Source organism: Petaurus breviceps, unplaced genomic scaffold (genome assembly GCF_028583685.1).
Source record: "Petaurus breviceps papuanus isolate PSGF00001 unplaced genomic scaffold, PetGlider_PUasm1.0 139, whole genome shotgun sequence".
Taxonomy (NCBI): domain Eukaryota; kingdom Metazoa; phylum Chordata; class Mammalia; order Diprotodontia; family Petauridae; genus Petaurus; species Petaurus breviceps.
In genome coordinates this window covers 22,381,576-22,407,175 of record NW_027185697.1, presented here as the reverse complement: position 1 = coordinate 22,407,175, position 25,600 = coordinate 22,381,576, and positions in this window count along the sequence as shown.

Genomic DNA, 25,600 nt, shown 5'->3' with positions numbered 1-25,600 from the left:
AAGTCCTGGAATAACTATTTATTAAAACTGTATTACTTGGGGGCGGCCAGGTGGCTCAGCGAGTAAGAGCACCGGCTCCAGTGTCGGGATGACCTGGATCATATCCGGGCTCAGATACTCAGCACCACACCCAGAAATAACTGGCCGTGTAACCTTGAGCAAGTTACTTAACCCCAATTGATTAAAAAAAAAACTGTATTACTTGAGAAGGCTCATTAATGATTTCTGGGGCTCATCTTGGTCCTCTGACACTTGAAGATTAAACCATGTCATCTTTTAGGATGGTTTTTTCTTGCTCTGGCATGCTGCCTTCCAAAGTGACTTCAAGCCTTAAATGCCTTCACCAATTGTTGCACACTTTCTCTTCTATCCTATACCATGCCTTGAACTCCTCTTTATCATTTCCTACTCTCTCTTCTTTACTTAGTCACAAAGTGGAGAAAATAACAAGTTATCAAGTTCTTTGAAAACCTTAAAGTGCCATATAAATGCCAGCTACTAATATACTAATAATACCACCCTCACCACCAGCACCACCAGCTACTACTACTACTAGTTCTACTACTACTACTACTGCTACTACTACTACTACTACTGCTACTACTACTACTACTACTATTACTACTACTACTAGTTCTACTACTAGTACTATTACTACTACTACTGTTGCTGCAATTTCTACTGCTCCTACTCCTACTTCTCTGTTCCTCAGTTTGCTCATCAGGTAAAGGAATTGGAGGTCACTTCCATCCCTAAATCCACAATCCTCTCATCCTGTGATGAAGATCCCATCAAGGTAAGAAGACCTCATTGATACAGAAGCATGTTTGGAAAGGAAAATGCAACATGGAAATCATGTTTGTTCTCATTTGGTTAGTGTGCATATTCTATTATTGTTCTAATCAAAAAAAGTAATTAGTTCAAATCGCAAGGATTTATTTGAATTCACATTCTGTTCAAATGTTTCCTTGTTTTTTGATTCATTGAGAGAGTTATAAACATTATCATGATATAAAACATACAGACATACGTTATTATTCGTGAATCTGTGATATTTTTAACGTTCATTCTCCCTCACCAATACATATTGTAGCCCTCTCAATAACTTCTATTAGAATGGAAACTTCCATTAAGCTGCTATTCTTTCCTTTGTCTCTACTGTAGCTAATACATTGGCTGAATAAAGTTGAGAAAGTACTTAGGAAATGCTGGAAGTGCTGTTTGTTGTCTTAAAGAGATACTGCATCTTACAGATTCATCACCCTCCAGAGAACAGGGTAATGAGCCTCTCCACACTTACGTGGGCAGCCCACAGACATGTCGTTTATCACCTGCAGAACTTGAAATCTTTCCAGCTTCAAGTTTGTTAGGCACTACCCAAGCCTGAGGTCAGCTGGCAGAGGGAGAAGAGAGAAGGGGCAGAGTATGGGGAGAAGAGGAGGAAAAGAAGAGGGAAGAAGGAAGAGGAGGCAGAGCCATTCTAAGCACCCTGCATTTTTGTTGATGATTCTATTCCTTTCACAGGGGAAAAATTGTGCGTATCTACATAGGCATATGCATACACACGTTCTCTGTATGTATATGTTTATATATACATGCATGTATATGCATGTGTGTATATATGTATGCATATAAATGTATATATACATAAATACACATGCACACGTGTGTATATATGTATATATACATATACATGCATATATATGTGTTTGTGTGTGTGTGTGTATATATATATATATACGTACACATGCATGGCTAGAGCTAGTGGGTAGCTCAGACAGCAAGTACACCAAGCCCTTCTTTTTACGGAAGAGGAAATACTCAGGGAAATTAAGGGAAGCGTAAAGATGAGGAACCAAATCACCCAGTTCAAAATATAGTGTTCTTTCTATTAAGCTATGCATTGTCTGTGTGACCATAGACAAGTGAGTTCATTTTTCTGCCCCTCAATCTCCTCATTTGAAAAATAGAGGAGTTTGGACACCTGATGTAGGAAAGCAGCCACACTCCTATTTCTATTTCTCAAAGAGATTTTTTAAAAAAGAAAAGGACAAGGGGCCTCTCTGAACGCAAATATTGATTGCAGAATGTGTGTGTGTGTGTGCGTGTTTGTGGTGGCAAATAATTGGAAATTGAAGCCATGCCCATCAATTGAGAAATGACTGAACAAGTTATGACATATGATCGTGATGGAATACAATTGATGTATAAGAAATGATTAGGGAATGGTTTAATTAAAACAAACAAACGTGTCAACACCTATATGAACTGGTGTGAAATGAAGTCAGAACAAGGAGATCATTGTGCCCAGTAATGGCAAAGTTATAATAATAATCATCTGTGAAATATTTGCTTTATTATATGAGATAGGGCTAATATGGGAATAGGTTTTGCATGATTTCAAATGTAGAACTGATATCATTTTACTTACCTCCTCAGTAGGTAGGGGTGGGGGAGTAGGAGGGAGGGAAGGAATTTGGAATTGAATTTTAAAATAAAAAAAATAGTTAAAAATAAATAATTTTTAAAAGAAAAAAAAAATATCACCTCCAAGAATTTGCCCAGCTGGAAAGTCATAATCCTACTTAGCTCTGAAAATTACAGAATAGAACCAAAGCATATGTTAATGTCAGAAAGTACCCAAATTGCCCAGGAAATTCCTCCGTCCAAACCCTGAGTTTTTTATTAGGAAGAGAGGGTAAGGATGGCACAAAAAGACAGAAAACTTAAAGAAAAGTGTTGTGTTTCACAGGTTGTCCTAGACTGAGACATTCTAGCTCCCCAAATCAAGGGAAATGTAAAAATTTTATAAAACGTATCTCCAAGTCATGAAAACTTACATTTTTTTTTGACAACAGGGAGAGGGAGAATTTGATAGGTGTAGTATGGTGTAGCAGATAGACAAGCAGACATGGAGTCAGGAACTTATGATTTAGAATATATAGCTTACTAGCTATGTGAACTTTATCAAAACACTTAACCTTTCTCTGCCTCAGTTTCCTCATCTGTAAAATAAAGATAACAGCACCTATTTCACAGCATTGTTATGAGGATCAAATGAGGAAAATAATATTTATGGTCCTTTGTTAAACTTAAAGTACTATCTAAATGCTGGCTAATGTTATTATTATCTCTGAGCCACAGTTTCCTCATCTGTAAAATGGTGCCTGCAGAGAATGAGCTCAGACTTAACACAATTTCTACATAGCATCTTCCTTAATAAGTTCCCATCCAAATGTGCGATAGCTGCTGTTTGAGTCTGTCTCAGTTGCTGATGGCTTGGCTCCCTTAGGTTACTTCTGGATCATCAGGCTCTGCTGGATCAGCTGGTTAAAACCCCTACCATGGCATCTTCTCAAAGACATTCTTGTGACTCACTCTTTGACTTTTCTAAATTCTGAAGATCATAGCCATCTTTGCTTCATGAGGTAAAGAAAGGAGGGTGGTATTCAAGAGCCACAGGTCAGGTTTTGATGGGTACAACCCAAAAGGGGATAGATCTGGCTAACAAGTGCCTTTGGAATATATCCTGTTCAATCTCTGCAGCCAATCAAAGAGACTTTCCATAACACATGGTTAGCAGGCCAGGAACAATTAGAAGATATCTGTGCAGTCTCCAAATCTCTCCAAGGGAGTTTAATTATATGCTATATATATATTTGGAAGCTGGCTTCCTAATTTTTTTCAAGGTAGTGGATTGCATTAATCAAACGTGCTACTGACTGCTCACAAATGCCCCCCCCCCGTTTCAAAAAGTTTGGGAATTGTAAAGACCCATGAAGACAAGAGTTGTGACAACATATGTATCTTCTCCTTCCATCCACAATGTTTACAAACTGATTAAAGTTTGCATGCCTTTGGTCTGAAGATTAGCCTTGTGAAGTCCAGAAGGACCCATAACCAGGCTAATATCATATTCCCCTTCTCCTCCTCCTGAGGGGCTCACTATATTGGGTGGATGTGGCACTCCATTACAGCTCAGCCTTCTGAGTTCAAACTCAGCCTTAGCCTGCCAAATGCCATGGATTACCACTATGTGCCCCCATAACAAGTGAGAAAGGTGCAATCAATAAGAGTGGATGTCATACTCAGACCAATAACATCATGGAACCACAAATCGGTATTATTAATGTGTTTACTTCTCCAACACTATCCTTAGACCTTGCCCTTTTCTATTCAGTGAGTATCTGTGAAGATTCCTACATTTCAAATTAAGACTCATCCTCTGATGTACTATCTTTTCTTATAGAAGTTTAATTAAAAAAAAAGTCTTTTTATCATGACAGTGTAGAAGGGGCTATTATTTCAATTATTCCAATTCATTAGGAGCAAATTAACAGATTACTTTTAATAAGTCTTTAAGACATGACTTTGTTTCCTCCTACAAACTTGTTTATAACTATTTATTATATCCAAATTGAATTAGCATTGTCTGGCACTCTCTGAACTGACCTTTCTTTGCAAACTCATAAATGAAATATGATTGCTTAATAGCTAAGTTTGGGATTCTGGGTGGAGGAATTTTTAACACTGTCAAAAAATTTCACACTTTTAATTTATCTTTCAAATGGAAAAACTCAAGTACTTGCCCACTGTTCTGGTGGCACACCGTGATAATTGCATTAGTGAGGAGAAGGCTGGTGGATAGCTTTAGCTCAGGAGTTCTGAACTGCAGTAGGGCAAAAGTCAGTCAGGTAACTCAATCAAGTCAAGCAACAATATAACTAGCCCCTTAAGAGGAGTGTGAAGGGTAGAGAAACAGTCACCAGGCTCCCTACAGAAAGATGAACCAGCCCAGGTTAAGGAAACATAGCAGGTCAAAGCTTCTATGCCAATCAGCTGTGAATGACTGCAAAAATTCTAGATCTAGCAAGACATTAGTATCAAAACAAATAAGTCAAAAATCAAATAATGTCAACTATATTCCAAAGAACACAAACTTGCTACAGTAGGAGTACTTAAAAGTTTTGTTTTTAGATGAAAAAAAACCTAAATAACATTTCCCCATGATCTCCAAGAAGATATCCTGATTTCCATAACTGCCCAGATGGTTTTTCCAAAATCTTGATTTCCTCCCCTGTTTCAAAGTACAAGAAAATACCAATTTCCTTCTTCTCCTTCCTCCCAGATCTCAGATTGATAGGGAGAATGCCCTTCAGTAGGACACTGCCCAGGAGCCTACTTGTCCTTATCATTTTCCTTGTCAAGCATCCAAGTGTCATTGAGAAGTGTACTAGGAGAGAAACTGTTTTTCTGCCACTAGAAAGGGATTCTGGGACAATATTGAACCAATTTTCTCATGTGTTCTCTTCTCCGAGCTGTTGTTGAATTATTTCAGTCATGTCTGACTCTCTGTGAGCCCATTGGGTGCTTTCTTGGCAGAGATACTGAGTGGTGTGCCATTTCCTTCTCCAGCTCATTTTCCAGATGAGGAATTGTGGCAAACAGGGTTAAATGACTTGCCCAGAGTCACACAGCTAGTATATGTCTGAGACCAGATTTGAACTCGGGAAGATGAGTCTCCTTGATTCCAAGGCCAGGGCTCTATCCACTTAGCTGCCCTCAGAGCTACCCTCAGAGTTACTAGATCAAAACGGAAGGGAATTGTCATTATTTCAATCAATCCAAGCATATATCAGGTTATTACTATGGGCCAGGCACAATGCATAGTGTTGGGCAAAGATGTACAAAAGCAATCTGCCTTTGAGCCCCTCACCATGTAGCAGAGGAAAGAACACATATATGCAACATCCTGTTAGTAGAATTTACTTCTCTTAAGTCTGGGGAAAATATAAAGTCATGTCAGGCCCATGTGGTTCCTTCCACTGTTGCTTTAGGGAGTTTAAATTTAATGAAAATTAAAAGGACAATCACAATTGTTCTGAGCCTTTAGTGGGGAACATTTTGAAATGCTTTACCAGAGGAGTGTTTGACTCTTTCTTCATTTACATTTATCTCTTTCACACTACCTTACCTCTTTATTGTTGTGATAAAAAATAAATAAGGTGACTGGAAAGATTTAGATAAACCTTCCCTGCAAGCCCTTAGCAACTCCCCCTTTCTTCTAGGGCCTTGCATTTGCATTCTCCTCTGTGGATCCTGTCTATGTTTGTACATACTTGTTTCAGGCTGTCTCCGTCATTAGACTGTGAGCTGCTTCTCTAGGATGGTAGACATTGTCATTTGCCTTTCTTTGCCTCCCCAATCCTTAGCACTGTGCCTGGAATGTTGGTGCTTAATACACAGGTTGATTGATTGGCTGATTGAAACAAGCAGCTACAGTGGGGAAATTGGCAACTGAAAGGGAAGTTGAGGAAAGATCAAGCCTTTGTTTGGAACTTCCTTCAGTCTTTGAGGTGGGGGCATAGCTTGAGGAGATTGGGACAACTGGCAGAGAGAGCCAAGTTTGCTCCAAGATTGGCAGGGCTGAAAGTCTTCCTTGATTTCTCCTTTCTCTGCCACACTTCAGTACCACTTGATATTTCTCTTTGCCCAGGTTGTCCCTTTGCTTTTGATTCTTAGCAGGTTGCTTCTTGAGGTCCTCACTCCTTCCTTTTTACTGTTGGCCTCCGCAAAAGTGTTGCCTGGTTCAAAATTTGCTCCTATGTGGATTCAGTTTTCTCTAGCATGACCAAGTCTTTCCCTCAATCAGAACAAACTTTCTGTTGCACCTAATTGAAATGTCTTTGATTGATTTCAGACATTTGAAGACCTAGTTCACACAGTTCAAAATCATTGAATCCATCAGAAAGTGTTCTTAACTGATTAAGGAAATGACTCAAGCTGAATGATGGAATCAATGGATGTTCACTGTCTGTACAGAGATAAATAGATAGAAACAAGATGCACATGATTCAAAAACAGTTTGGCAGGCAGGATTATGGAGAATGGAGGAGAGTGGAACAGGGCACAGCCCAACAGGAGTGAATGGGCAGGATTGTTCTGCTGGGGATGGAATTGTAGATCTCTGCTAGGAGAAGAGACGGTTTCCATATAATAGATGAAAGGGTTAAATTTGAAATCAGAAAAGCTGTTTTCAAAACCCAGCAAGGTTATTTACTTAAAGACTTGTGACACTGAATAAGTCATTTAATCTCTTAAGGGCCCAGTTCCTTTTTCTGTAAAATCAGGAGGTCAGACTAAGAGATGTCTGAGTTCACTTCCAGCTCCGAATCTATGACATGCTATCCATATCTCTTTTAGCCTCTCCTATGAGGCACCTCCCCCAACCTGCCATTTACAAGTTTTTCTAGTTAGATAAATCCAACTATGTGGTTTGCAAGACTTTATTTTCATTCTACCATGTTATTCTCTCGAAAGCCACATAGGAACTTAAATTATTATTAGGTCCATATTATAGATGGAATAACTAATTCTTAGACATGTTAAGTGAATTTCCCATGACCTATAATGAGCCAATACTAGATGTGGGATTTCAGCTTAGGTTTCTCTGGATTATGAAGAAGGATGGCATTTCCCCCATGCCAAATTGTACTTTTCAAGGCATTCTTCTAAACTTTGGATCTTAGACATTCCAAAATCTGGCACCTAGACTTATCATTCTCCTAAAACTGCTCTTTCCCAAGTTACCAATGAACTTTTAACTGCAGAAGCTAATGGCCTTTTTCTTAATTCTCATTCTTCGCTACCTTTTAAAGCCACACACGAGTAGCTTTCCATAGGACTGCTGCTGTGAACAGCTTTTAAAGGTTCTGCTTACATAGTATGGTGAACTCTTTATTCATTAAAAATTCAGAGCAAAACATTAATAGAAAATCAAAATACAGCAATCACAACATTACAACTTATCACAAAAAATCAAAATACAGCATTCACCATATCACGACTTAACTTATTGCTAAAATTGTCACATAGTTTTCAGCAAAGTTGTCACATAGTCTTCAACAAAGTACAATTGTTTCATAATTCAATCATCCTTAAGGAGGCTTCTTAAGGCAAACAAACTACAAAAGGTCAAAATCCTCCACTCATGGGCATAAGTTACAAATCAGTCACTATTCAGTCATCAGTCACTACTCAGTCATCAGTCACTACTCAATCATCAGTCACTACTCAGTACCCTCTTAAGAAGTAGTGGGAAATACATAGACCATCCACTCCTCAGTCACAAGTAAGTTACAATTTCATCAGTCACTACTCAGTATCCACAGAGAGTTCTTTTCATCTTGACTTGAGGCAGGCTTTCAGCTTCTGTGGTCCCTCTTCCATGGTCCCAGCTCCTGCCTGAATCTAACCAACTGCCACCTGAGTTCAAAGGCAGATAGCTCCTCGTTACTTATCCAGCTCTCCATGTTGAACTTCAGAGTGTCCAGTCCACCTCAAGTCCATCACAATTTCTGTTCCTGGGAAGACAAAGCTTAACAGAACCACAGACAGACAAAATACCAACACCAAAGTCATGCTTCCTCTGGCAGCTCCAGTTGGCCCTTGGAAGCCTTCAGCGCCTCCATTCTCAAAATCAAAATCACTTACTCCCATTCTCAAAATCAAAATAACTTTCTACATGGAACATCCAGTCCAGCAGTTGCAGTAGCATCAGCTCAGCCTTCAGGTGCTTGCTGAGAAATATTCAGTCTCTTTCTCTCTCTGTCTCTGTCACTCTCTCTCTGTATCTGTCTGTCTCTGTCTGTCTCTTTCTCTGTGTCTTTCTCTGTCTGTCTCTCTGTCTGTCTGTCTGTCTCTCTCTCTTTCTTTTTCTGTCTCCATCTGTGCAGCTGCTCTGCCTCCATATGCTTGTTCAAGAAGATCTGACCATCCATCTTGTGCTCTTCCTTATATATGGTATTAGCTCCTCCCTGTTCATCCCCTTGCTATCATGTCAGCAACAGGAGTTCCACATTCAGGTCCTTCCTACTGTGTTAGCAAGAGAGGTTCATGCCTTCTGCTTCTTTAACAGAGGCTTAATTTGAAACTATGGGCTAAGTACCTGTCAGCTTTCCATTACAAAGGGATCTTCAAATTCCTTTACCATTACAAACCTCTCTGTAGTATTTTAAAATATTTACCATCCTATTGTCCTGGATACATTAGCCATGAATGAGTTTTCCTCCCTTCTATCTAATCTAAATCACCACATAGGTCATCCCCACCATCTGCCTTTTATCTCCAGGGTCTGTGATGGACCCTCTTCTCTCTATATGCTATTTAACTTGGTGCTCTCATCAGCTGTAATAAATTTAACTATCATCTGTATACTGACAAGTACCAGACCTTGATTTCTAGGTTTCACTTTTATTCCTGAGTTCAGATGAATGATGACTATTATCTATTCTGTACATCTTATTTTCCCTGATTGAATGTACGTTTCTTGAGCTTCCTGACTGTATAATGGGATCTCATATGATATGTGAAGCAAACATAATGAGACAAGGCTTAATAAATAAAATTATCCAGAGGGGAAATGGGCCACCTCAGAAGATAGTGAGTCCTATGTTGCCAAAGGACTTCAAACAGTGATAGAAGGATCACTTCTCTGATGTACTGAAAAGGGGATTCATATTTTTATATGACCTCCATGGAGGCCATGGACAACCTCCAAAGTCCACTGTAACTTTGAAGATATTTTACTTTATGATTTTTGATAAGTAGAAAAATAAAATCAAAGCAAAGAATCATTTCTTCCCATTATATACTCATCTCATGTTCTTGGGCAGTGTAGGATCATTTCAATCATTTCCTTTTGCTTTTTTCTAAATTCATGTTTACTAATTTTTGTCATATAGAAGGACTTTACACTGTCCCATCCACAAATTATGATAGCTCACAGTGTGAGCAGAGGTAGGTCATGGGTTAATTTGTTAAATCATCAAACAGATTATGTCAGAGCTAAAAGATAAATTATACCATAGAATGTGGAGTGTTCAAGATGGGAGACAGTGCTTAGAACTCAAAACATAGAATGTTAGAGTTGTGAAGTCTCTTATAACATGGGATTCTTGCATCCAGTGTGACTTTAGAACATGAGATGTTAGAATTGGGAGAGACATCCAGCTTTTATTTGAAGCCCAGCCATGACAGGACCTCACCATATCCTGGGGAAGACCAAACCATTAGGAACCAGAGAAATTCTTAGGGATTTCCCTATTTTACAATACATAGATCTATTTTTTCATTGTGCATTTTCAAATATTAATCATAATTCTGCACTCTTAGTGGAAGTACAGCACATTTAATCATGCTGCAACAATACAAAACAGATTTTCAAAAAATATAAGATACCTCCAACAACTCCAGCCTTTCTTTTCCAGGCTAAACATTATAAGTTCCAACTAATCCTCTAATAGCAATCATAACGTCACATATTTAGAACTGGGAGGAATGTCAGATATCATCTAGTCTAACTAATATTATAAATAAGAAAAATTGCCCAGAGAGGTTAATTGATTTACTCAAAGTCACATAGACAGATAGTAACTGTCAGATGCAGGATTCAGAACTAGGTCATCTGACTGAAATTTTGGTTAAATTTCACTCAAAGCCCTTAATTCTTTTTTATTTTCTTCCTCTGAAAATTGTCTAGATTCTCCATCAATGCCTCTCCCAAAAGATGACATCTTTATTATACATGAGATCTGACCAGTGCAAAGAACAGTGGAATAATCAAACGTTCTTTCAAAGTCTCACTACCATAAAGCAGTTATAAAAGCTTTTGTCTCAAAGGATCTTTGGCCTCACTGTTAAAATGTTCACAAAAGAAATGTCTGCATGACACCTTATTTTTTATCTCTCTTCCCCTCCCTCTCTGTCTCTTTGTCTCTCTGTCTTTCTCTGTCATTCTCTGCATGTTTATATATGTATACCTGTATGTATAAGTGTATCTATACACTTACATACAAATATGGGGATATTGTATATGTTTACATTCATTATACTTATTCACACATGTTTTATGATATGTAGACACATTATATACCTCTTATTATATATCATTCCCAACCCTATGTGTTTATATAGGTGGTTTTCTACTTACTAATGGGTTATATTTCAAAATTTAATTTGTAATATAACTAACCAGAACTCAGAGCATGTGATCCTCCATAGTTATGCCTCCCCATTTATATTTTCTACCATTGTAATGCTTAATATACTATATTATACTTAGCCACATTTAATTTAAAATTTTCCTTAAAGATAGGAGCCACTTTTGCTTTGTGTTTGTATAGAAATTACCCAATACCTGGCACATAGTAAATGATCATAAATGCTTTTTTCACTTAATCTTTTGCTTAGGATAAAAGCAAACAAACAAACAAACAAGCAAAAAGCCTCCTATCTGACCAATCAAGTCTTCCGTAATTTAGTTCTCCTTGAACTTTTCAGGTTTTTTTTTCCCATCACAAAATCTTTGAATCTCTGATTTGGATTGATTGAATTTCAGTGGCCAACTAGTCCAAAGACGCGAAAAACAAACCCTTCTGCCACAGAACTTAAAAGTTATTATTATTTTTTGTTTATAAGAAACTCTAGGATGAATGGAGGGAGAACACCCTATCTCCCAAAAGCCCTTGGTTGACTTTGGAATAACTGATGCTTAAGAATCCTTTCTCCATCAAATCTAAGTTTGCCTCTATGTACCTTCCTTCCTTTTATCTTAGGTTTACTCTCTATTGCCAATCAAAATAGTAAGGTCCTTCTTCTACATCACTTCCAGCTGAATACTTGACAATTATCATGTTCCTTCCTTGGCAAACGATCTTCTTTTCTCTAGGCTAAATATTGCCAGTTTTTTTTTTCACTCTGTCTTCATGAGATGGGACCTTAAGGCTATCCTATATCTGGATTATCCTTCTATATATACCCTCTATTTCTTGTATGTTCTTCAGTGAGAAGAGTAACAATTTCCCATTAATCATGTTACTTCATTGACCTGGATCTGGTAAAGTTGTGTTCCCATTTCCCCCTGATTTCTCTTGTGTCTGATCATGGACCAATTGACATAGATGGATCCTACCCCTCATTCCTCTCCGGTTACTGAAACCTTTATTTTCCTTCAAGGTTTTGCTAAGGGATCACTTCCTCAATGGACCAAGTCTACCCTGGTCTTTACCCAAGCCCCAGTGCAAATGTAAGGCATCCCTCTTGTTTCGATGTGTTGTATGTGATCTGAACGTCTTGGCCTTGCAAACAGCACTTTGATCAGTTATTTTTGTTCATGTCAGAGCTTCCTCACAGGAATGAAAGGAACTTGAGAGTAGAATCTGTGGGATTTTTCATCTTGGTGTTTCCAAGCCCCTAGCACTTTTATTAAAACATAGCAGGTGTTTAATAGCTACAAATTAAACTGAATTAATATGGCTTACAGTACTGTGCACTGAAGAGAGACCTGGTTCTGGAATCAAAGGTGCTGATACCAGGAGTATCACTGGCAATTTGCGCACCTAAAGCAACCTTTTCAAAAGGTAACCAGTGTGGAAAAAAAATCACCTTTAATCAAATTCTTTAAGACAAATTCAGTTGATTAAGTGAGGAGATAAACTGAGACAGAAGGCACCACATGGGTAAGGGATAAGAAAAACCCCAGGACATAATTTCTGGGATAAGGAGGAAGCTGCAGGATCCTATAGCTGGGGAGGTTGTCAAAGGGATAGTTCTGCTTGTATAGGAATTCACCTGTGTTAGAAAGAGAGTCGTCTGCTGGCTTCCAATTTTCATCAATTATTCCTCCTCCTTAGTTGAGTTGTTTTTAAACTGATACCATAAAAATAATGCTATCAGAGCCTTTTAAATCTCAGTGCCTAGGAAAGGGAAATTCCACTTCATTTCTCCTACTTAGAGCTAGGGTAGAATCTGAAACAAGCTAAAACAAAACAAAACAAAACTGTTCATACTCATTGCTTTACTTCCTCTGTTCTCCACCCTTTGTAATCTGACTTCCATCTTCTCTAGTCATCTGAAGCTTCTTCTTTCTATGTTGACAATAATTTCTTTTTTTTTACTTTTAAAAATGTTTTAATTTGTGCAATAAAACAATTATTGTCATAACATAGTATGATAAAATAGATGAGTGTTCATAAAATTGCAAATATAATGTACAAATTGCTTTCCTTTCTAATATACAACAAATCATTTATATTTCTTTTTTTCTCCTTTTCTGTCTCTCTCCCCTCCACCTCACCCTAGAGATGGCTAACATTAGACATAAATATATTTAATATTCTACTCATACTTCTATTTATCAGTTATTTCTCTGGATGCAGTGACTTTCTTCTTATGTCCTTAATAGTGATTTTTTAATTGGCAAATTGAATATTCTTTTTTCTTAGTCTTTATTCTTCTCGACATCTCAGTAGACTTTGGCACTGTTGACCATTCTTGGCTCCTCAGTAGCCCTCTCCTTATTATACTCTGATGACTCAGCTCTTTTTTACTCATTCCTTAGACTCCTTTGCAGTATTGCCTTCCATGTAGCAACCAATAGCTATGCCTTTACCCCATGGCTTTGAATTTACCTCCCTTTTCTTTTCTACTCTTGGTCACCTCATCAGCTCCCATTAGTTTAATTGTTCTTTTTATTCCAGTACATTTCCAGATCTAAATATCTAGACCTTCTGATATTTAGCGATGTTCTTAATATCAAGCCTACATTTGCCTCTTTGTATCTTCCCTCCCTTTATCTTAGCTTGACCCCCTTTTGGCCAATAAAGAAAGTCAAATCCTTCTTCCATATCACTTCTATTTGAAAACTTGACAATTATTTTCCTTCCCTGCCAACCAAATCTTCTTATCTCTGACCTAAATATTGCTACTTCTTTCATCTTGTGCTCCTAAGATGGGACCTCAAGGACTTTATAAATCTGGATTATCCTCCTATATAAACATATTAATTCTTGTATGTTTTAAATTGACAAGGCAACAGTTTCCCATTAGTCACTCTCTTCATTTACTTGGCCATGGTCAAATGTGTGCTCCAATTTCCTCCTGCCCTCTCTTGTCTCTGCTTATTTCCCAATCACTGCATATGGAAGTAGTAATCTGGTGTGAAGGCTGCCAAGTCCTTTGTATGTCTGCTTTCCAGACTGTGTTGCTATTTGATTAACCCAATTCTCATCTGTGGCTCCAAGGAGCTGTAGCATGTGCAGTGGCCACACCCTACTAAGCCATTTTGGCTGACAGATTAAACCAGGTTGAGGGTAACTGAGGGGGTGTCAAACCTATTAATGAATTAGGATGGGGTGTCTATCCCAATCATGCAACTCTGCCTCCCTGAATTTCAATGAGTGAGAAGACATCATCCATACCATTTTACCATTTTACTTATTTCAAAGTCCTGTGGCAGCACTGTGGACACACTGGGAGAAATATTCACAAGCTTGCAAACAAGTGGCTCAGCTCATAGTGTTGCCTTCTCCCTGGATGGAACTAGCAATGGGATTTGGCAACCCCCTCAGTGTCTGAGCAACCTTTTATTAAAGTCCAAATTTCTCACCTCCTGGCATGAAAAAATAGCTAGAAAAAGTGCCCTAAAAATATCTGCTTAACCCAACCCTGGCTTGCTTACAAGTGGAGATCTCATCCTATGGTCAACACACTATTAGCAAGCACCCTATCACATCCAGGATGGCCTGCTAGCACAGGTATTTGATTTGCTTTTAAAGGAAACATTTCTCAAAAAGGGGTTAACAATTCTACTTTTAATTACATTTACTAGTTCCAGGGAAAGGTCAGTATCCTGAACTTGGAGAAAATTCAAACAGAGAAATTAGCACAAAGACCAGCTGACAGGGATCTAGCTCTCTGAACATAGCAATATTACCTTCCACTTTACATACATCACTGGATCAAGGGAGCACAGAACTCTGAGCAGTCAGGGGACTCTGAACAATTGGCTACTCAGAATTTCTATCAGGAAATCAAAATATCCTTCTCATGAGCAAACCCCCAAAACAAAATGCCAACCTCCCAGAATATATAATAGACTTTACCCCTGATTGGCTCAGAGCCACAAGGCAGGAAACCTATTTGACTCAGCACAGCTGTGAATTATCAAGGTTCAAAGACGATTAATCCTTCAGATGTTTACAATTTAGCCTGAACATGGGAAACTGAACTCCAAAAAGACAAACAACAAAAGTACCCCCCCCTCCAACCCTGTTCATAAGGATTATTCATTCCTGAGCTAGGTAAAGCCTTCCAAATTCATATTTTTCTGATCAACACCAGTCAGACACATTCTATTGACCCCACCATAATGGCATCATTTTGGTCCTTTTCAAGAATGAAGGCCAGGGGCGTCCAGGTAGCACAGCAAGTAAGAGCACCAGCCCCAGTATGGGGATAACCTGGGGGATCAAATCCGGACTCAGACACTTAGCACCCACCAGAAACACCTGGTGGTGTAACCTTGAGCAAGTTAGTTAACCCCAATTGCTTAGGGGCAACCAGGTGGCTCAGTGAGTAAGAGCACCTGCCCCAGTGTGGGGATGACCTGGGGATCAAATCTGGGCTCAGATACTTAGCACCACACCTAGAAATAACTGGCCATGTAACCTTGAGCAAGTAACTTAACCTCAATTACTTTAAAAAAGGAAAAGAATGAAGGCCAGTCAAGCAACCAGCTCCTTAGCTGTGTGAGGAAGTCACCTAACCTCTGGCTCTCTTAATTTTCTCAGTTGTAAAATGGGGCTTCCTAGTACCTAGTCCCAGGGCTGTTGAGAGTATCAAATAAAATAATAATTACAAAATGTTTAGCACAGATCCTGGTACAAAATAGGTGCTTAATAAATGCATGTTTCCTTCTTTCATAGTCAGTCTTATGTTAGTCCAAACTTTTCCTACACATGTTATCCTTTACCTAGCTAGCAAAATGATTCTTCTCAAGCTTATACCTGACCATGCTTCACAGTTCTCACCAAGTAAACTCCTCAGTTCCTTATTACCTTGTGGCTCAAATATAAACTCAATTTTTAGCCTGGTCACAATCTAACGTAACAGCATTTTTTTTTAATACTGATACTGCTACACTTACCCTGTTCCAGATAAATTGTCTTGTTTTCCCTTGTACCCAAGTATGTATTTCCCCTCTCTCTGCCTTTGTGCTGACTGCACCCCATTCTGGGAATGCACTCTTTCCTTACCGCTTCTTCTGTAATTATTTCATTTCATTTAAACTTCACTTAAGCACCACATTTTGCCTATCTGCTTTTCTCGTCTCCGTATGTTTTTATTTGTTCCTGACTCATATGTATGGATGTTATCAGTCCCACTGCAATACAAGCTTTTAGGGATAGGCACATTTACTGTTGTTGTTTTTTATCCTCAATGGCTTCCATCATATTTAGCACAAAATAGGTGATTAAAACATATTTGTTGATTGAGCAAAATTTTCAAATTCCATTTTTGCCATAATCTATCTGGCTAGCTTGAAATATGTCACTTAACTGCTCTGAGAATCAGTTTTCTCATCTATAAAAAACAAGATCTTTGATTATATATCCCTGAAGATTCCTTCCTGTTCTCAGTGAATTAGCCTGTGAAATGAAAATGGGATATTCTCCAAGTAAAAATTTTAACAAGTTGTCCTTAAATATTCCCAGGAATAAAAGAGTTAAGCAAAATATCTTAGTATACAAATTAGTTTTTGAGGATATATGTATATTCACACTGTAACAATTTAATGGACATAAATTACATATTGCAGGAAAGTATTTCTAAACAATGTAATATAAATAACTATAATTTAAAAAGCTCAAAAAAAGAGAAAAAATCCATTAAAGCCCAGCCCTACTGAGTTTCTTCTCCGTGTGAGATCTCTGATAGCTCCAGTCACCTTAAAGATCAAGAAGTTTCAATCTCACAGGTTAAAAAATGGCCAATGCCAGTCTCAATCAACTGAAGGCCCCAAAGATATGCACCTCTTTATTCTTTGAGGAAGGAGTTTCTCATCTAGATAAGATTTATAATAGGGCATTATAAAAAGTAAGGGATGGAAAATTTTCCTGGGCTACCTCAGTGAATACTAAGGTAGTTAAATTACGATAGAATTCCTCAGAGAGGAAGAGGAGAGAAGTTAATTTGGTAGACTAGGTGGATATGTTTTGGGGTTCTGAAGGATTCTGAAGGCTTAAAAACATCTTTCATTAATCCTTGCTTATCAGTTCCTATTTCACCTTTATTTAAGGTAGCTATTGTGCAGTAGACAACAGTGGTGAGCTTGGAATCAGGAAGCCCATTATTCAAGTTCAGCCTCAGACACTTTCTATCTGTGTGATTCTGGGCAATGGAATTAACTTTGGTTTCCCTAAGTTTCCTCAACTATAAAATGTAGACAATAATAGCACCTACCTTGCAAGATTCTGAGGCTAACATGAGATAATTGGAAAGTTGTTAATATAGTGTTCTTAACACATAGTAGGTATTGAATAAATTTTTATTTCATTTCCCTTTTCTTTCTCTTTCCTCTTATATGATTTGGAGAAACATTCATTAAGTGACTCATTCAGGAAAAGCTTTGTCAAGGCATAGTCTTAATCAAGTCCTGCCAAACTAACACAGATTCTTTTTTTTTTTTAATTTTAATTTTATAAGACAATTTATTCAAATAAAGGAATACAGATAGATTGAGTTTGCCAGTTGAGGTTCATGGACCCACAAAAGTCTGTCAATATATTTTACATATCTGTGATTTAAAAAAATAAGTATTTCAATTAAATTGGTTTCCTTTATAGTCCTGAATATTTTATTATATGAATTTAAAAGCAGTATTCTGAGAATAAATACCTAGGGTTCCCCACATAGCTAAAAGAGTCTTATATGAAAGAAAATGGCAAAGAATCAGTTTTACAGAGTAGATCTGTATTTCACCAAGGCATTTGATTCCCCCTCACCCCATGGTATCCTGTCTATAGGAATTAAGAATAAAGTCTAAATACAGGTTTTCATTCATATAGGACCTTTTCAGATGAGTAAACTCCTGCCAATGTAGGTTGGCACTTCATTTTTAAATTTCAGCCTCTGAGAATGGCATAGAACACTGAATGTTGGAGTGACTTACTAAAGACCTCAAAGTCAGTATGTGCCAGAGGAGAGTGTTGGACCTTGGTTTTCCTGGCTTACGGCCAGCACTTTATCCACCTGGTCGCATTTGTTTCTGTGTATGCGATGGAATAATATAGACTGGTTAATAATAAAATTAGTTGGATCCAGGATTGATTGAATAGCTAAATCTAAAGAGTAATCATAAGGCTTTCAAAAGCCATGGGAAAGTCTCTAATATAAAGTTGTAGAGTTCTGTCCTTGGTCCTGTACTCTTTAATATATGTTAGTGATTTTGATGAATCTCTAGAAAACATAATTCTCTAATCTTGAGTGAAACACAATTTGGCATGGATAACTACCAACTTATACCACTAAGTGAAGATCTAAAAAAATATCTCATTGGGTATTTCAATGGACCAATTAGAAGATGTAATTTAATAGGGGATACAAATTCCATTAGGGCACCTAGGTAGAACAGGGCCTAGAGACAGGAAGATTTATCTCCCTCATTTCTACTCTAACCTCATATACTTACTAACCAGGCATCCCTGGGCAAGCCACTTAACTCTTCTTGCCTCCATTATCTCAGTTGTGAAATGATGTAGAGAAGGAAATGAAAACTCACCCCAGTGTCTCTGCTAAAAAAACAAATAACAGATTGAATCACAAAGAGTCAGGTATGACTTAAAATGATTCAACAACAACAATAATTGATCTCATCAATAAAAGTAATATTCAATCTATCATCAAGAATTTACTAGTCACTTATGATAAGCCAGCAACTGTACTAAGTGCTAGGGAGATAGGAGGAGACAAAATCAGGCTTTGTCCCCATGAAGCTCATAGTTTAATTCTTACATTAATAATTACACTTTGGTCATGTTAATGCTCCTTCCATAGATGTTCCTCTTAAACTTCTCAAACCTTCCTACACTATAGTTTTCCAGATTTATTTTGCTTTAGTTTTTTTCTCTATACCTATGATTTCTTTATTGTAGGGAGCTTGAGTAGAAATGTCTTCCACTGATACATATTATTAAATCTTTTGTAATTTAGTCTTTTAGACCTGTCATACCACTGAGTGTGTCTCCCAGGTTGCATCTCTACAAGTAGTGAATATCTTGAACTTCCTTTGGACCATCTCCAGGACACCCACGCTCTACTTGGACTCTCCATTGGCCATGCACCTCTCACCCCAAGATGGAATTGGATAGAATTGCCTTCTTTTGTTATTGTTTTTGATGATAATGATGATGATGTTGCATCACTTCCAAAAGACCTTTTATACTATTTCTTGCCTACATTGACAATATGCCCTGAGTTGATTGTGACATTAGGTGTGTTCTCATTTCTTTTTATATACTTTTTGTAAACTTGAAATTCTTCAGAACAAAACTGGAGAAAATGATGAACATTCAAATTGAATGATGAATTTATGAATCAACTTCACAAGTAAAAGATGGATGATATAGCTGTTCTTCTAAAAAAAATGATCCAGAGATTGTGTAGAATAAAAGTCTTCCCTGTGGCCCACAAGGAGGAATTAGTAGCAATTGGTGAAATTTGTGAAGACATAGATGGTGTCTGAATGTAAGAGAAAATTTTGGAACAATTAGAACTGTCTAATAATGGAATGAACTTTTCTGGAGTTACTAGATTTTGCTTCACTATATGTCTGTAAATGGACTCTAGTGATTGCTAAAAGGAGTAGATAGAACCTGAATCCCTAGATAAAGTTGCGTGTGTGTGTGTGTGTGTGTGTCTTTTGGTCTTTAGACTAAAGGGCCCATAGGCTCTAGGTAAACCTAGGGATTTTAGTATCTTTTAAGGAGAACAAAGGAGGAACATGATGTTGAATGATAGCTTAATCACATTTTCCTTCAATGGGAGGGACTTGTCAATGTTGATATCCTTTGAGAGCTATGATACCCATAATTAATTCCATATTCTAATGCATGCATTTTTGTTTCATTTGGATTTCTTCTTTTAAAGCCTTATTACAACAATAGGAAGCCAAGATCACAATATTGGGGAAAGAAGTGAATTTGAATCGGTATAGATATATGATTCAAAAAAAAAAAAACCAAGAAATGACAATGTTAACAATAAGAACAAGAGAATCTAATGGAGAAACAGGAACTTGGGCTGTGGAGATGAGTTGCCACATAGTAAGAAGTAGGATTAGAGTCTTCTTCAAGCCTTCTATCCAAGTTAAAATGTGACAAATGGGATGTGCTTATGAGTCACCGACATGGCACGGTTGTGCTGAATGTGAAAGGTACTAAGTAGAAAAAATGGTAGAAACAAGGACATATGGTGCTGAAAACTAGAGAAACTCTGCCTATAACTTTGTGTGGGGGAACTAGCCCAGTTTTTCTGACTTTTGTTATTGAGACACAAATCTAGGTCATTTCACTTACATGTAGAATCAGCACGAAGGCACTAAGGGATTCTGGCCAGACCATGGAGGTAATATATCAGTATTTGAATTGCCTTCCAAATTTCAAGTGCTATATGACTCAGAAGCTGCTAGGTCAATTTCTTCAATGTTGATAGATCTATGATCTTATCTACCTTGGAACTACTTCCATGTGTGCAGCTAGTACTGAATCTACTCATTCCTATCCTGAGTGATGCTTGTCATCTCAAGTCCAGAGATCTTTCACTGAGAATATGCTCAGTGAACTGGAGGTCTTCCTTGAGGTCCAATCATAATTTTCTTGGATCCATTAAAAGGACTACCTGTTCATTCTATGCTTTAGAAAAAGAAAAAGGAAACACTTCTTCCCTTTGTTATGCTAGAGATCACAGACATGGAGTTCTTGGGTCAGGAGGCAAAGAAAAGAAAGAGGCCCGAGACGCTTCCTTTTTCAGCCTGTCTTTGGGCCCTTAAATGGTGTTTCTGAGAAGAGTTGTTCAGGAATATTATGGAGTTACAAGAATCAGTTTTGTTATAAAAAATGTTCTTTTTCAAGATTCACTTAGATTAAGACATGGAGATGTTTCTCTGAATCAAGAAAGAGATTTTGATTGTGTAATTCACAGAAATGCTTTTATGCAAAGAATAACATGAGCCTCCTAATAAATTTGAGGTGAATCTTCAGATTAATGATAGCAGTTTATATAGAGGGTCATTAAAAATGTACCTCAAACTGAATCAGTCTCTTCTTTGGCAGGAAATGAATTCCAAGGGATTTTTATTGTTCATTCTTTTTGTGCTTCCTGGTCACGATTGGTTATAATCCAAAAGAGACAAAAACCTCTTCTCATGATATCTCAGGGTGGGAAGGGGACTTTAAGAAGCCTTGAATTTTGAGAGCAACACATGGGGAAGTAGAGAAGACGTCTGTGCACAAGTGAGGTTTGAATAGTATGTACATCAATGTGTTTAAGGTGAGAAATTTCCTGTAGACAATATTTCCAAGGCAGTACTTCACTTTGACAAGATAGACCTGGTCTGATGCATTTCTCTAAATGGAAGTTCTGTACCATTTCTCTTCAGGTCACGAGAGACAATGAATATACTTAATCTTTATTGTAATCTCTAATTGGTTTACCTCCTCAGCATTTTGATGGAATCTTACTCTTTCCTTTGCTGCTGTTTTCTTCTGGTCCATTATTGGCTCTATTGTAAACTAATTCCACTTCATATTAGTGTCTACTTTTAAATGCTTGTTCTCTTGTCCTTTTCAGTTTGCTCCTTGCTGAATTCCAATTCTCTATTATTCCTACCTTCACCACCTTTTTTCCTACCTCTGTTCTTCTGGACAGAGATGGAGGAAATTTAAAAAAAAAGAACTAAGTTAATTGGGTCCACTATAATTTTTTAATGTTTTCATATCTCAATCTTGTCACTATCACAGAAGAACAATCTGTCTTTACTCATGCCCAATTAATTCTCTGTTTCATTCTTCACTGTTCCTAACCTTCTCTCCTTAAACATCATATTCCACCTCTTTCTTCCACTTTTTTATTTGAGGGCTTTGTCTGTTAAGTTTTTGAAAAGAAATGATCCTATCCTATGAGAAGTTTCCCTCCTCCTCACTTTACAACCTCCTGACATCTTTTCCTGCCATTTTCTCATTTACTCTAGGTTATTTGAAGAGGTATTCCTTGTCCTCTTTAAGGTCAATTCTTCTATACAAACTCCAGATCCCATACCTTGCCCTCTTTTCCAGCAGATTGACCGTACAATCCCCTCTCTCTTTTGAATCTGAAATACATACTTTTCTGCTGCATTTTTTTCTATGCTGCTTGTAAACATGGCCAAGACTTGTGTGCACATGTGCGCGCACACACACACACACACACACACACACACACACCAACAATCTTTATTACTACACATTATCCTAAATCTCTACTCTCATACTTTGGGGGTGGGGTCTACAAACAATGAAACTAAACAAAATATTACTAGGTTCATCCCCATTATCTCTTCTAAACTTTCTACAATCTGCCATCAGCTTACACTGCTCAGCTGAAACTGTTTTATAAAGCCAAATCTATCTTTTCACTACCAGATCTGATGGGTTTTTCCTATTGCCCAAACTTCTCAATGTGTCTGCTGTATTTGAGATTGTTCACGGCTTTCTTGTCCTGGGTACTTTCTATCTCTTCCATTGTTATGACACTGAACTGCACTAATTGTACCCACCAGTTGTCTGATCACCTCTCCATCTCCTTTGATGGATTACAGTCATGAAATGTGGCTATATCCACAAGGCTTTTTCCTGAGCTTTCTACAGTTTTCTGGGTATATTCTTACATGTGTTGATCTTACATCCCATTGGCTTAGTTATCCTCATTAAGCAAAATATGTTCAGATTTATTTAAAAAGTCCTAGTCTTCCCCTTGAAATCCAATCTTGAATATTCTACTATATATTAAGCAGTAAGACCCAGATGTATCTCAAAACAGAGATTTCCAATCAAATTCATTACATTTTCTACTGAATTCATATACCTTCTTAACTAACCTATAATTCTTAAGAGTCAAGGTGGCCCCTCCAACCCTCAGCTCCCCAGGTTCTCAATCTTACTGGCTGCCTCATCTGTTCATTCTGTAGTATGTCCTCATATCAAATCAGTTGGCACTCTTGGTTTTAATATCAGCAATATCTGTGGCAAATATCTCCACTTAGAGCTAGTTCAGGTACTAGTGACCCTCTCCTTGACAATTCAGAACCTTCCTATTTGGTCTCTCTACCCCAGTGTAGATCCTGCTATACCACCCCGCCCCATCCTGTACTATATGGTTTGTACAACCACTACAGTCATTTTTTTTCTTTTTTTCTCCTAAAAGATGTATTGGACCATATCATCCTCCTCCTCAATAACCTTCCATTGCTCCCTATTGTCTCTAAGATAGAATATAAATTAACTTTCTCCTTTAAAACTCTTTACAACATTGCCCTAGCTGATTTTTCCAGTCTCTCTGCATACTGTTTCCCTCCATGTTCTCTGTGGTCAAGTTATGTTGATCTGCTTGCTATTTTTCACACAACATACTTTGTCTGCAGTCTCTTTGCATTTGTACTACCTGTCCCCCATCTCAGGAATCTCTTCTCTTTTTCTCTTCCCCTCAGTTAATCACTTGTTTACTTCCAGACTCTACTCATGTTTCACATTTTAAATGAAGTCTTTCCTGTTCCTCATAGATACCAGAGTCTTCCCTTCAAGAAAGAATGAGTTTGCTTAATGGCATTTTCTTAATGGGGAATTAGAACAGCAAGGATCACAGAAATTTAGAGTTGAAATGTAATTCGGTGGCCACTTAGGCCCATGAAGGAGGCAAATTCCCACTAAAATATACCTGATAAGTTGGCACCCCACTTTTGCTTAAAAGACTGTCATTGTGGGGGGATAGAAGTATGTGTGTGTGTGTCTGTGTGCGTGTTTGTATGACTATGTGAATGGGGGGAAGAGTGGGGAACCTCTCAAGACTCCAACACAGACTATTTCCCTGTTGTATTACTCTGACTGTTATAAGTTTGTTTCTTAAAACCAAGACCAGTTGGAACTTTCACCCTGTGTTCTTGCCTCTGCCCTCTGGGGAAAAACAGAGAAGTTTAAACCTTCTTTCATGTGAGAGTGTTCCAAAGTCTTTCATGAAGATTTCATGTGCCCCAATTTTTTTCCTTTACTTCATAAGCTAGACCTCTATATTTCCTCCAATAAGTAATCCTATGACATGAATTCAAAGCTCTCTCTTCCATCTGCCATTTTTGTCTCCTCTGGATATCCTGGTTTATTGACATATTTCTCAAACCGTGTGTCCCAGAACTAAACAATATGATCAGGATGAATACACTCTAGGGCATAATATAGTAGGACAAACCCCTTATCATTCCTAGAACTCATGCTCTTGCTAAGGTAGTTCAAAACCCTATTTTCAATTTTTGCTGCCATGTCATATCCACTGATCATGGACCCCATCATGCACATCTATTACTAGCTAGGAGTAAGAGAGAACCACAGTTGATGGAAGGGGAAAAAAGTGGCCAAGAAGTTAGTAAAGTATTCTTCTATGTTAATAACACAACAGTCAGTCAACTACCATTTATATGTGACTAATAGATCCTATTCTAAGATGTGGATACAAAAGGACCATATGAGATTAAGAGCAGAGAGACTGATGTAGAAATTTTGGCTTTTCAGCTTTGTTTTGTTGAGGTTTTCTTGAATGGAAAATTAGAGGACCTAGATCTCATAGCCACCTTTGGAATTATTTGATCCAATAGCTTCATTCTTTAGTTCTAGAAAATCAGATGAAGCAAAAGAAAGTGACTTGCCACTCTTCATAACTCCTACCTCTGTGCCTTTTTAGTGATTGTACCCTTGTGACAAGGGCTCTACCTCCTCATCTTCATTCCCAGCTTCCCTGACTGGCACCTTTGAGATTATCCCCAATTTATACAGCTTGTCTTATATGTATATATAGTGTGTATATATATATGTATATGTATATGTATATATATATATAGTGTGTGTGTTTGTGTGTGTGAGATAAACATATACATATATAGATATGTGCATGCATATATTTTGTGTATGTTATATCTACACACATAGATATAGATATGTGTATGTATGTATATATATATATATATATATATATATGTATACACATATATTGTTTGTGTTTTGTCTTCTCAAATAGAACATGAACTCCATAACAAGAGATATTTTTCTTCCTTTATCCCCAGTCAACATTAATGTCTAGCACATAGTAGGTGCTTCATATATGCTTGTTGACTGCTTTTCTCTAAGAGGCTGTATCCCATTTCAGAAACATGTGCCTGGCAGAAAATATGTATTTAATAAATTCTTCCTTATCAATTGATTGACCTAACAAATAAAGCTCTAGGTATGATGTGAATTTAGTAATAATGAGAACAAAGCAGACAGAGTGCACTAAGAGAATTACAGGGAGATAAACAGCTTACATTCAGTGAAGAGAACACAAGAAAAGAAACCAGTTCAGTTGAAAATTAATAGATATGATACAAAGAGGTAAGGAGAGGCTCCTGGCTAGTTCACCTTTGTTTTTGCATTTATATGTGCTATTCATTTACAGTCTTCCTGGGAGAGAGAAACTGAAGCAT